The sequence below is a fragment of the Oncorhynchus tshawytscha genome, linkage group LG25 (genome assembly GCF_018296145.1).
Source record: "Oncorhynchus tshawytscha isolate Ot180627B linkage group LG25, Otsh_v2.0, whole genome shotgun sequence".
NCBI classification, from domain to species: domain Eukaryota; kingdom Metazoa; phylum Chordata; class Actinopteri; order Salmoniformes; family Salmonidae; genus Oncorhynchus; species Oncorhynchus tshawytscha.
This window is the reverse complement of record NC_056453.1, coordinates 10,273,734-10,288,427: the sequence shown is the minus strand read 5'-3', so window position 1 is coordinate 10,288,427 and position 14,694 is coordinate 10,273,734.

Below are 14,694 nucleotides of genomic sequence, written 5' to 3'. Positions count from 1 at the left end.
GCGAAAAGTACAAATCAATCCCAGAACAACAGCAAAGGACCTTGTGAAGATTCTGGAGGAAACAGGTACAAAAGTATCTATATCCACAGTAAAACGAGTCCTATATCGACATAACCTGAAAGGCCGCTCAGCAAGGAAGAAGCCACTGCTCCAAGACCGCCATAAAAAATGCCAGACTACGGTTTGCAACTGCACATGGGGACAAAGATCGTACTTTTTGGAGAAATGTTCTCTGGTCTGATGAAACAAAAATATAACTGTTTGGCCATAATGACCATCATTATGTTTGGAGGAAAAAGGGGGAGGCTTGCAAGCCAAAGAATACCATCCCAACCAGAGTGGCAGCATCATGTCGTGGGGGTGCTTTGCTGCAAGAGGGACTAGTGCACTTCACAAAATAGATGGCTGCATGAGGTAGGAAAATGATGTGGATATATTGAAGCAACATCTCAAGACATCAGTCAAGAAGTTAAAGCTTGGTCGTAAATGGGTCTTCCAAATGGACAATGACCCCAAGCATACTTCCAAAGTTTTGGCAAAATGGCTTAAGGACAACAAAGTCAAGGTATTGGAGTGGCCATCACAAATCCCTGACCTCAATCCCATTGAAAATTTGTGAGCAGAACTGAAAAAGCGTGTGCAAGCAAGGAGGCCTACAAACCTGACTCAGTTACACCAGCTCTGTCAGGAGGAATGGGCCAAAATTCACCCAACTTATTGTGGGAAGCTTGTGGAAGGCTACCCGAAACATTTGACCCAAATTAAACCATTTAAAGGCAATGCTACCAAATACTAATTGAGTGTATGTCATCTTCTGACCCACTGAGAATGTGATGAAAGAAATAAAAGCTGAAATAAATCATACTCTCTACTATTATTCTGACGTTTCACATTCTTAAAATAAAGTTGTGATCCTAACTGACCTAAGACAGGGAATTTTTACTAGGAAAAAGTTTAAATATATTTGGCTAAGGTGTATGTAAACTTCCGACTTCAACTGTATATATCCATACTTTGAGGTTGGAATAATACTGGGAAATTGTGAAAATCATGATAATGCCCTTTTATTGTAAGAGCTGGTTGAAAAGGCCCCTGAATTGTCAGCCTGTTGTAGTGGGACGACATCACCAGGTGTTAAATTAGTTACTAGACTGATGCCAATAACAGCTAGTTTTCAGTTTTCCCCTCCCTACTCAGACCACTCCCAGACAGTCCTAGCAAAATTCTTGCTTGAGAAATTCCTCTTTGCCAAGAAGCTATTTTTTTTTTTTTAATTCCATTTTCATAATTCCAATCACAGTATGGTGCTTAATTGTTACCCAGAAATAATTTAATATTGAGATAAAAACCACTGCATCGGACCTTTAACATGCAAAACAGCCCCACAACATTAATGAACCACCACCATACGTTACAGTAGGTATGGTATTATTTTCTGCATATGCATCCTTTCAACGCCAAACCCACCGCTAGTTTACGTGGACAAAGACCTCTATTTTCGTCTCATCTGACCATAGAGCTCGGGTTCAATCAAAGTGCCAATGCAGTTTAGCAAACTCCAGGCGTTTACATTTGTTGGTTGCTCTCACTAAAGGCATTTTTTTCTGGCAAACCTCCCTAAGAGCCTATTGACATGGAGGTGGCATCTAATTGTAGATTTAGAGACTTGGTGACCCCAAGATGCGACCAAGATTTGTAATTCTCCAACTGTGTCCCCTGGATTTTTCTTTGCCTCCAGAACGATCTTCCTCAATGAACATGGGGACAAGATACACTTGCTTCCTCTAACAGCCAAGTTTACCACAGTGGTTTTCAACTTCTTAATTGTTCCCCTAATAGTGATAAGTGGTATATTTATTTTTTAGTCTTTAGCTATTTTTTGAACCCATTGCCAATGCCACCATTTGTCTATTTTCGGTTGTGAGGTCTTTGCCTTTCCCCATGTTGATGGATGACAAATAGATTTTACACATGTTACCTAATTTGTATACCCCAGTGAAACAGGAAGCAATGGAAGGCCTCAATACAGTTCTTTAAACTGAAATAAACTTAACAAAGTAGAATTTTAACTTAATGCAGATTACATTTTGTCAGATTTTATTGATAAGACTCTTTAGGGTTGCCAAAAATATTGACCCTTTTTTATTTATTTTTATTTTTAGACAAAATCTCTTTATCCGTGCATTTGAATTAGTATAAAATAATAACATTTTACAACATTTTTGAGCATACAATATAGCTCAGTATTTGTATTATTTATTTTATACTGTCTTTTTTTGCTCATCTTTATCAAGGGTGCCAATCATTTTGGAGGTGACTGTATACATCAGGTGAGTGTCAGACCTGGTTGCAAATACATGTGTATTTGCGTATTTGTTATTAAATACTTGTTTTCTGTGTATTTTAAAATGTTCAAATAATGTGGCTCTATTGGAAGTATTTTCTAATAATTTCCGATATATAGCCAACTATTTTGAAAGTATTTTGAAATACTTTTACCTAGGGTAAATGTATGGGAGTGTATTTGAGACAGGGTATTTCAGTATTTTCCAAGTATATTTCCAAATACATTCCAATATCCAACAATTGTTTTATAAAAAATATCTAAATACTTATTTCCAAATGTATTTAAAGTAATTGAAATAGCATTCGAACCAAGGTCTGGTGAGCATATACTGTACCATAGATACACAGTCTTGTGGCAGCCAGTGTGACAGCAAAAGTTTGCTTGTTATATTCCTTGTGACAGGTCACCTCTCTCAGTGGCTGGTTAAAACGATCTGGTGCCACCTCCACTGAGCAAAACCGTGTCTGCAACACATTGATAGGATTTTGTGCAAAGAGAAGGACCACAGAGCAAGTAAACACAGATCTGTGCTGTGTGGTCCCTACATCTACCCTGGAGGACACACATATATGTACTCCATGTCTAACTCAGCAAATATACATCTGTGACTGAGTGCCCAAAGTCTCACTCTCTCTCTCCATAAACTGCCTCAGGTATAAAGGCAGGAGACAGATTATCTGAGAAAGGCCTATGTTTTGGGTTCTAGTGCCCTCTAATGGTAAAGAATGCTCGTTCTAACAAGTTGGAACCATAAACTTGCAACACAGCATTGGAGTCTTAATGACACATAGATCCCAAATGGATTATGTCATTGAATTCTACAATGAGCAATAAAACGTTGACCAATGTACTTTAAAAAAAATGTTCATCTCATAAAAGAGGAGGTTCCATACAGATGCAGTAGGTAGTGTTTTACTGAGCGCTGAGTACTGAGTGAAACACATGGTCTGGCTCATCTGTCATTTTCACCAAAAAAGATAAACCCCTAAAAGCAATATTATTATATTATTCACCCCTCCACATCAAGTGTTTCTGCTCGACAAATGAGAGGACAAAAAAAAAACTGTGAGAGGAAAGTGATCCCACATCACATAGACTTTGAATGAATTAATCGGAGACTATTCAATCTCTAAAACAAAGCGATTGAATAGCTCACAGTTATGGGAGGACAGCAGCAAGGTAAGATAACCATGATTCTGAAATTCACCTCTATTTAAAATAAATTGATTGTAGCCTAGCCTACATATTCCATCTTCCTCTTAGTATGAGACAAAAAAAACATTCTATATTTTTATGGTGCTTTAAGAAGAAAAGTCTTGATCCAAATATACCTATTTAATAGCAAAACATGTGTCACAACCTGTGCAATCAGTCAATATTAGGCTACATTACTGAATCCTAAATCTCCTGTCCTATGAAACATATTACCCAATAAATGATAGGCTAATTTACTATTTGCATAAAATTATAAAAAGTGAATAAAAAACAAACAGATGTTTTACCATGCAAGAAAAAAGGAAGACTGTTTACAATTTTCTTAAGTTTGTACCTCTTCTCAAATGTTCAAATATTAGTCTCTCTTGGGTTCTGGTTATTAAAAACAATTCTGAAATAATTACCTAACTGTAATTTGGAAATTGAGAGATAACAGATACGCCAGGCGAGTAAAAAGTGGTGTGGTATTTCATCCTTTTGTTTTTTGACGGGTTCCTATGGGGAAGAGATCTGAGACCCCTATTGTGTTTGGCACATGCTCGTAAGCACCGGAGTGCATCCGGATGCAGAATATGAGCACCTTTTAATATGCTATCTGCCGTGTATTATTTATGCGGTGCACAGGACGGGTTTTCAAACACACTTTCTAAAATAACGTATCAAGGTGCCATGCAGATGTAGCCTACTACAAAGAAAACACTATGCTCCTGCGAAAATGGAACTTGTTTTCCACTTCCAGATATGTCTCGCACCTGCTCAAATATGTTTACCCCCATTAAATGATGTAACCTATTCCAAGAATTCTGTTGTGAATAACTTTTTTTTCAATAGAAAGCATTTTCCTTTCATTTCTAATATCCAATCATCTTTTTTTCTTGTGACACGGAACGTTTTGTCCTTCTTGTCTAACTGCAGGTTATGTTATTCAACTGCTTAGTATCGGGCAGCCAATAATTGATCAGACCAGGGCTACTGTATTCAAAGTAAACAACGAATTATCATTTTTATTTCATTAGGGGGGAGAATTGACATGTGGTATTTTCAGCAGATTATGGGCCTATTGGAAATCAGAACATGGGTCCGAAATGAACTATAAATAAATGATATAAAACAAAAACTTGGCCTAGGTAAGGTGGATATTCCTTTGAGGCTATTCAGAATGTGAGTGCCAAATACACCCTTGTGTACCAATTGAATCTAATCAGCCTAATATGGATGTTCCCCTTAATCGTGCATGTGTGTGTGTTTGTGTGGCCTATGGGGGTGGGGGTGGGTGGGCGGACACCTCAAAGCTATGATTATCCTGAGTGGCTTGGTTCAGTATTGTTACCTGCTGGGACAGCGGCACAGCCCCTCTAAATAAATTGCAAGTGGCCTTGGGCAATAAGAAGGGCCCTCCTTTGTTCTGCCGCACTATCGAATTAGGAAAATGTGCAGGCAGTCAATCAAACTCATAAGCCTTCACACAACAATGGGGCTGACATTTGTCAATTTTGTATTTTTTTATTAATGTATTTCATTATCACAAGAAGTCTGCTGGCTGGTCAGGGGCGACGCGATCAATAATTGATAGCAAGGCCAACGGCTGATTTCCCGCCTCTCCGTTGACGCACTTGTCACTAACTGTTGTCAGAACACATTTGCTTTGAAGACAACTTTTGGGGAAGAAAGAAATGGCATCACATGTGATTATACATTTAGGGATTGGTGAAAGTTAGAGATGTGTGAGGTGTATTGTAAGAGGAGATATAAAGAGAATTTCAACTTTTTGGTCATGTCTTAGGCTAGTCCTAAAAAAACGGTGCATGGATCAAACGGAGAAACATTGTTCATTATAGGCTACTGTCAGCTTTGGGGCATGGGAGACATGTCACATCAAAACTATAGAGTTTAGAGATGGAGAAACACTTTCAGAGACCAGGATCCATTTAGGATCTATTCCTTCATGTGAAACTGATGTGAATGTTTGGATAGGAAGAAGTAGGTTTACTATTCAGTTAGCCTAGTTCATGGTACAAGGTTCAAGCTATGTGTTTGGATTGTAGCCTAGGCATTTCCAAGTAGTCATGTAATTACATGGTTATTTCAGGAAAATTGCATTGTAAGCCTATAATAAAGCTTAGGCCTAAGCCCCCCAAATGTCCACCTATGTGTTGTTTTGGCCAAAATCCTCAGGTGAGAAAAGTTTTAAACAAAGTCACACTGAGGGAAAAACAACATGTGAACTACTTAAAATAAATGACAGCTGCATACATTTGCTCAGCCCCCTCTCCATCTCCTCCTCTGTTCTGTTCTTCCAGTGCCATTTCCTCTTTTAATTATCCCCAAGCAAAAAGATGGAGCACATCAGACGCATCGGTAAATCCCGGTTCTGGCTCGAGCTCATAGCAGTTCCTGCGTCCGCGTCTGGCAATTCCGATAGAGAGCGCGCGCTGGCAGTGACAGAGAGAGAGAATCCGCCTGGAGATTTTTTTACGGAAGAATGGGGAGGATGATCTCTCAGCAAAACAGGTCTTCGCTCTCTTTCCCGACGTGGGCGGCTTTGGCTAGCACTGTCTGATCACGCTGCGTTTTCAACACCAGATTAGCGAATTCTGAAGAGAAGACTCCATCAAATTCATACAGACCCCTTGTTTACACCTCAGCAGAGTCAGCACGGTAGCGTTTTTTAAATTACTGCTTAGAAAGGGCCACATTGGAGGCCTACTTAAGTGGTCCTATCTCTGCCTGCAATATTTTGTGGTTAGGCTATTGTGATGATTTTTGACAGGGAGTTAAATACATCATGATTTGTAATTTGAAGCCAAATTCATTTTTTGTGTGCAATTCAATGTCTCTTTGTTTTTACTAATCTGTTTTGCAGGATGTTATAGTCTCACTTTAATTAGGTATCAACTATGTGGTATGGCTCTTTCTTTCCCAAGCCTGTAAGATCAAAAATAAAAATAAAGAGTTAACCAGCATTAGGCTGACGTCTGTCAACATTTTGATTTCTCAGAACTGCAGGGTGCAAATCAATCACCAAGGCCCCTTTCTGACTGTCAGTATGCTAATAGTATTGTCATCTCCTATGTGATTAAACATATTGCACTATATGTATGGGCCTCCCGAGTGGCGCAGTGGTCTACAGATGCCTGTATCACAACCGGCTGTGATTGGGAGTCCCATATGTCGTGTCTTTGGCTATGCCGGATTAAGTGATATGACATGCTATTCTATAAAATAATTTCTCCGTAATTAATATTACCTGATTGAGCTAATCATGTAAATGTAATTAACTAGAGAGTCGGGCACCACAAAATAATATTTATAGAGCTGTTATCTTCTGAATAAACTCCTAAAGACCTAGTAATATTTTACATCAATAGCAGTCAATATTAATCGTCATCTTTATTCAGTCTCATCTGAAAGTTGTAAATTCTTGATTATCTGCAGGAACCCTGGCTAACAAGTTGAACCAGCAATACAAAATTGGGTTTAATTATTTATTTACTAAATACCTAACTAATCACACAGAATTACACATACACATAATTAAATCATAACTTGATTACAAATTACGTCATAAAGGAAAACGTCCCTAGCGGGCGGAACAGATATGACAGCTTGTTACACAAAAGAAAAGGGTCTGGGTTTGAGTGAAAGAGCAGGAAGACTGAGGAACAAAGGGTGAAGCTGTGCTATCGTAAATACAGTATCTTATGCATTCTAAATTACCGCCCATTTGGAAAAGGAAAATGCAATAAATATTTACTCTGAGCTGTGCTTCGGTAGGTTGGTGGTAGATGGAAGGCCGTGTTGCCCAACCGAGCCCTTTGTTCTTTTGAAGAATGTCTCTGCTGTTGTAGTTGTAGTAACGTCGTTGTATGGTAGACGGGATACTCTGTCTGTTCCTTCCTAACCATCGTTTGCAGCGGCTGTTGCTAACTCAACGGCTAGGAGGTATCACTTCTGTAGTGAATAACAGTTCAAAGTTCATACCATTCGCAACCAAAGCTCACGCTGATGTTGGCTTCATTCTGTAGTTATTATCTGAACCATTCTGACATCGGACCATCGTCCTCACGTCCTCGTAACAGGAGGTTACATTGTCGTCAAGGGCTTATATAGGAAGGGAGAGGAGGGTGTGTTTGAAAAGTTTTATAGCCCATGTCCCTTCACAGTGGCAGGCCACTGATTGAACAGAGCCCTATCTTATGAAAACCCAAATCTCACATTTTAGAAGCTAAAATCACATTTCATCCCATCACAAATATTTTCATATTCAAACATTTAAATTGAACAACAATTCCATGTGAATCCGATAACTCTGATGTGTAGACTTTCCACTGTAGAGTTTATGTCATCTTATCATTGTTGAGAATGTCTCAGATGACAACCGAACTGACATCATATTCATTAAGTACCACCGCATATGTTCCATTGGTCGGATTACCAGAATGTAGTTCATTCCCCCCCCACCTTCTGATGTTCCCAGAATCTCTATGTTAACCAAGAGTTTTGCAAATATAACATCAGTAGGGTAGAGAGAGGAAAAAGGGGGAAAGAGGTATTTATGACTGTCATAAACCTACCCCCAGGCCAACGTCATGACACATAGTTCGGCGCACAATTGGCCCAGCATCGTTCGGGTTAGGGGAGGGTTTGGCAGAGGAAGGCCGTCATTGTAAATAAGAATTTGTTCTTAACTGACTTGCCTAGTTAAATAAAGGTTAAATAATAAATATATATGTGATCCTTGGATAAGATGGAGATGCAGATCAACCCTTCCCCCCTTTCCTCAATGGAGAACTTTCAAATGTTATATTATTGGCTATGCACAGTGTTGTAACAATGTGCAGATAGTTGAACTACAAAAGGGAAAATAAATAAACAGATAAATATTGCATATACAATGGTGTTTGTGCTTTACTGGTTGCCCTTTTCTTGTGGCAACAGGTAACACATATTGCTGCTGTGATGTGACACTGTGGTATTTCAAATAAAATTAAATAACATTTTATTGATAACTTACACATGTTTAGCAGATGTTATTGTAGGTGTAGTGAAATGCTTGTGTTTCTAGCTCCAACAGTGCAGTAATATCTAACAAGAATATCCACAAATTTCACAACAATACACAAAATACACCCAAATCCAATTAAATTAATGGAATTAATATTTGGATGAGCAGCATAGACTAAGATACAGTAGAATATTTTAGAATACAGTATATACTGTACATATGACATGAGTAATGCAAAATATGTAAACATTATTAAAGTGACTAGTGTTCCATTATTAAAGTGGCCAGTGATTTCAAGTCTATGTATATAGGGCAGCAGTCTCTAATGTGCTAGTGATGGCTATTTAACAGTCTGATGGCCTTGAGATAGAAGCTGTTTTTCAGTCTCTCAGTACCAGCTTTGATGCACTGACCTCGCCTTCGGGATGACAGCAGGGTGAACAGGCATTGGTTCGGGTGGTTGTTGTCCTTGATGATCTTTTTGGCCTGCCAGTGACATCGGGTGCATGTTGGTGTCCTGGAGTGCAGGTAGTTTACCCCCATTGATGCGTTGGGCAGACCGTACCACCCTCTGGAGAGCCCTGCGGTTGCGGGCGGTACAGTTGCCGTACCAGGTGGTCATACAGCCTGAGAGGATGCTCTCAATTGTGCATCGGTAAAAGTTTGTGTGGGTTTTAGGTTCCAAGCCACATTTCTTCAGCCTCCTGAGGATGAAGAGGAGCTGTCGCACCTTCTTCACCACACCGTCTGTGGGGCTGGACCATTTCATTTTGTCAGTGTTGTGTACGCCGAGGAACTTGAAGCTTTCCACCTTCTCCACTGCGGTCCTGTCAATGTGGATAGGGGGGGTGCTACCTCTGCTGTTTCCTGAAGTCCACAATCAGCTCCTTTGTTTTGTTGACGTTGAGTGATAGTTTATTTTCCTGGCACCGCACTTCCAGGGCCCTCACCTACTCCCTGTAGGATGTCTTTAACCTAATAGATAAGGGAATTAATGAACATTTGATTTGTTTTTAAATTTTTTGTGGAACTGTGTAATCGGAGGGAAACGTGTCTCTAATATGGTCAAATATTTTGGTCAGGTATTTTTACACTGTGTTTCTTTGTTTAGGACTGTCCTGGGGCTCTGTGGGTTCTGTTTGTGAACAGATTCCCAGAACCATCTTGCTGAGAGGACCCTTCTCTAGGTATATCTCTCTATAGGTTATGGCTTTATGGAAGGTTTGGTAATCGCTGGTTGTAGAATTTAACGGCTCTTTTCTAGATAGCGGATATCCTCCCAATTTTGCGCTGCGTGTTTGCACTTAGTGGTACTAATATTTGTTTTTGAACAGGACAATGATCCAACACACCTCCAGGCTGTGTAAGGACTATTTGACCAAGAAGGAGAGTGATGGAGTGCTGCATCAGATGACCTGGCCTCCAAAATCACCCGACCTCAACCCAATTGAGAAGGGATGAGTCAGACTGCAGAGTGAAGGAAAAGCGGCCAACAAGACTGTTGGAAAAGCATTCCTCGTGAAGCTGGTTGAGAGAATACCAAGAGTGTGTAAAGCTGTCATCTAGGCAAAGGGTGGCTACTTTGAAGAATCTAAAATACATTTTGATTTGTTTAACTTTTTTGGTTACTACATGATTCCATAGGTGTTATTTCATAGTTTTGATGTCTTCACTATTGTTCTACAATGTAGAAATTAATAGAAATAAATAATAACCCTTGAATGAGTAGGCGTGCCCAAACTTTTGACTGATACTGTATATATATATATATATATATATATATATATATATATATAATTATTATTTTTGCTCCATATACAAACTTATACATCTCATCTGCCCAGACCGGCATGCTCACACCCCCAGCCCTAGTGCCTGTATTATTGTTAGCCACTTGGCCTTACATTTGATCAATTGTTTTTCTCGGTCGCCCATGCTATTTCAATATTTCTATAATAAATCATTAAAGTTTTCCATTGTGATAATGATGGCTGATTGATTTCCACGTTTTTATTATACGTTTTTTCAAGATGAGTGATGAGAAAAGAATCGTCCTGCCCGTTGGGTATCTCACTATGCCATGCTTTGAATGCAGACAGATGGATTAAAAGTAAGTTTACATTGTAATACTTCTGACAGCCAACTCTCTAGCTGTGTCCACAAATTTTGGACTTCATAACATTGTCAGAAAGCATGGATTATTGAGTCTTTATTAGTGAGTTTCCAAGGATAGGATTCTCCTCTCTACCTCAACCAGGCGAACCGCGTTGAGGGCTATCTTGTTGTTGATGGCAGGCAGGCAGGCAGGGCATTTTCCAGGGTTGTCACTTTTTACCCTATCTCACTGAGCTGGGAGTTAATGCCATCTAGTTTGTCGTGGAGTTCTGTATGGTGGGATCTCAGCTTGGGAAATCATTTATTTGACGTGGTTCGCAGTTGTTGGGCCTCGGGAAATGGTGAGTCCTCCTGCTCCTGGCTAAAGGCGCTAGCATTTTCTGCGGCTTTTGTTCGAGCCCGGGTAAAAATGTCACGTAATGTTGCCTTTCGTAGCTGCCATTACTTTTTTTGAATAAAGCTAGTGGGTTTTAACTTCAAAGTGGAGGTAAGATTAATATTTGGAAATTACTTGTGTGGGGCGCTCAATTTATGCATCTCGTTCAAGGGTTACGAAATCCCCCCCTTATTTCTAACCAGATGCAAACTGCTCCTGTTTTGATTAATTTAAAAGTAAATTAGGTCTGCTCTATACCAAGTTAACATACCCCCGATTCTTTTCCTTGATTTCACACCTAGTAGTTTGGTGGATGCAGCTCTCTGAAACCTAGAGGGCAACCTTTGGGCCCATTTCTTCTTTTCCATGTTTCTTGTAGGATGACAATGTCTGTATTTCTGATTCCTTTGGTGAAGTCTGGGCTCCTGCTCTTTAGGCCAAAGGCAGATGACCTCAGACCTTGTATATTCCAGCTTAGTAAAAGCTTTGCGTTCCATAGTGTCCAGTGTTGCTGTTTCTGTGGTTTAGGTTCGGAGGATTAGGTTTGAGCAAATCAAATTCAAATCAAATTTATTTATATAGCCCTTCGTACATCAGCTGATATCTCAAAGTGCTGTACAGAAACCCAGCCTAAAACCCCAAACAGCAAGCAATGCAGGTGTAGAAGCACGGTGGCTAGGAAAAACTCCCTAGAAAGGCCAAAACCTAGGAAGAAACCTAGAGAGGAACCAGGCTATGTGGGGTGGCCAGTCCTCTTCTGGCTGTGCCGGGTGGAGATTATAACAGAACATGGCCAAGATGTTCAAATGTTCATAAATGACCAGCATGGTCGAATAATAATAAGGCAGAACAGTTGAAACTGGAGCAGCAGCACAGTCAAGTGGAAGTTGAAAGTGGAGCAGCAGCATGGCCAGGTGGACTGGGGACAGCAAGGAGTCATCATGTCAGGTAGTCCTGGGGCATGGTCCTAGGGCTCAGGTCAGTTGAAACTGGAACAGCAGCATGGCCAGGTGGACTGGGGACAGCAAGGAGTCATCATGTCAGGTAGTCCTGGGGCATGGTCCTAGGGCTCAGGTCCTCCGAGAGAGAGAAAGAAAGAGAGAAGGGGAGAATTAGAGAATGCACACTTAGATTCACACAGGACACCGAATAGGACAGGAGAAGTACTCCAGATATAACAAACTGACCCCAGCCCCCCGACACATAAACTACTGCAGCATAAATAGCAGAGCAGAGCATGCTGAGCATCTGATACATGCCTCTATTGGCAGGACAGAACAGCAGCCTCTGGTAAGACACGGGGTGGGGGCCTATGCATATTTGTAAACAATAGCTAGTGCACGATATCTAAGGGAGTCTCAAGGTTTTGCTCACCTGAGGTAGAGTATTTTATGATAAGCTGTAGACCACTATCTACCAAGAGAGTTTATCATCTGTATTTTCCGTAGCTGTCTGCATACCACCACAGACTGAGGCTGGCATTAAAACCGCACTCAATGAGCTGTATTCCGCTATAAGCAAACAGGAAAACGCTCATCCAGAGGTGGCACTCCTATTGACTGGGGACTTTAGTGCAGGGAAACTTAAATCAGTTTTACCTCATTTCTATCAACATGTTAAATGTGCAACCAGAGGGAATTTTTTTTTAGACCACCTTTACTCCACACACAGAGATGCGTACATAGCTTTCCCTCACCCTCCATTTGGCAAATCTGACCATAACTCTGTCCTCCTGATTCCTGCTTACAATAAAAAATTAAAGCAGGAAGCACCAGTGACTCGGTCTATAAAGAAGTGGTCAGATGAAGCAGAAGCTAAACTACAGGACTGTTTTGCTAGCACAGACTTGAATATGTTCTGTGATTCTTCTGATGGCATTGATGAGTACACCACATCAGTCACTGGCTTTATCAATAAGTGCATCGAGGACGTCGTCACCACAGTGACTGTACATACATACCCCAACCAGAAGCCATGGATTACAGGCAACATTCGCACTGAGCTAAAGGGTAGAGCTGCCACTTTCAAGGAGCGGGACTCTAACCTGGAAGCTTAAGAAAAAGAAATCCCGCTATGCCCTCCGAAGAACAATCAAACAAGCAAGGCGTCAATACTGGACTAAGATCGAATCGTACTACATGGGCTCCGACGCTCTTCGGATGTGGCAGGGCTTGCAAACTATTAAAGACTACAAAGGGAAGCACAGCTGAGAGCTGCCCACTGACACGAGCCTACCAGACGAACTAAATCACTTCTATGCTCGCTTTGAGGCAAGTAACACTGAAACATTTATAAGAGCACCAGCTGTTCCGGGCGACTGTGTGATCACGCTCTCCGCAGCCAATGTGAGTAAGATCTTTCAACAGGTCAACTTTCACAAGGCCGCTGGGTCAGACGAATTACCAGGACGTGTCCTCCGAGCATGCACTGATCATCTGGCAAGTGTCTTCACTGACATTTTCAACCTCTCCCTGTCTGAGTCTGTAATACCAACATGTTTCAAGCAGACCATCATAGTCCCTGTGTCCAAGAACACTAAGGTAACCTGCCTGAATGACTACCGACCCTTAGCACTCACGTCTGTAGCCATGAAATGCATTGAAAGGCTGGTCATGGCTCACATCAACACCATTATCCCAGAAACCTTAGACCCACTCAATTTGCATACCGCCCCAACAGATCCACAGATGATGCAATCTCTATTGCACTCCACACTGCCCTTTCCCACCTGGACAAAAGGAACACCTATGTGAGAATGCTATTCATTCATAGCCACTACAGCTCAGCGTTCAACACCATAGTGCCCTGAAAGCTCATCACTAAGCTGCAACTGGATCTTGGACTTCCTGACGGGCCGCCCCCAGGTGGTAAGGGTAAGTAAACAACACATCCTCCACGCTGATCCTCAACACGGGGTCCCCTCAGGGGTGTGTGCTCAGTCTCTTCCTGTACTCCCTGTTTACTCATGACTGCATGGCCAGGCATGACTCCAACACCATCATTAAGTTTGCTGATGACACAAAAGTGATGGGCCTGATCACCGACAGCGATGAGACGGCTTATAGGGAGGAGGTCAGAGACCTGACTGTGTGGTGCAAGGACAACTTCCTCTCCCTCAATGTGATCAAGACAAAGGAGATGATTGTGGAATACAGGAAAAAGAGGACCGAGCACTTCCCCATTCTCATCGACTGGGCTGTAGTGGAGCAGGTTGAGAGCATCAAGTTCCTTGTCGTCCACATCACCAACAAACTAACATGGTCAAAGCACACCAAGACAGTCATGAAGAGGGCACGACAAAAATATTTGTTATGGCAACTGCTCGGCCTCCGGACGCAAGGCACTACAGAGGGTAGTGCGTACGGTCCAGTACATCACCGGGGCCAATCTTCCTGCCATCCAGGACATCTATACTAGGCGGTGTCAGAGGAAGGCCTGAACAATTGTCATAGACTCCAGCCAATCTAGTCATATGCTGTTCTCTCTGCTACCGCACGGCAAGTGGTACTGGAGCATCAAGTCTAGGTCCAAGAGGCTTCTAAACAGCTTCTACCCCCAAGCCATAAGACTCCTGAACAGCTAATCAAATGGCTACTCAGACTATTTGCATTGCCTCCCCACTGCTGCTGCTACTCT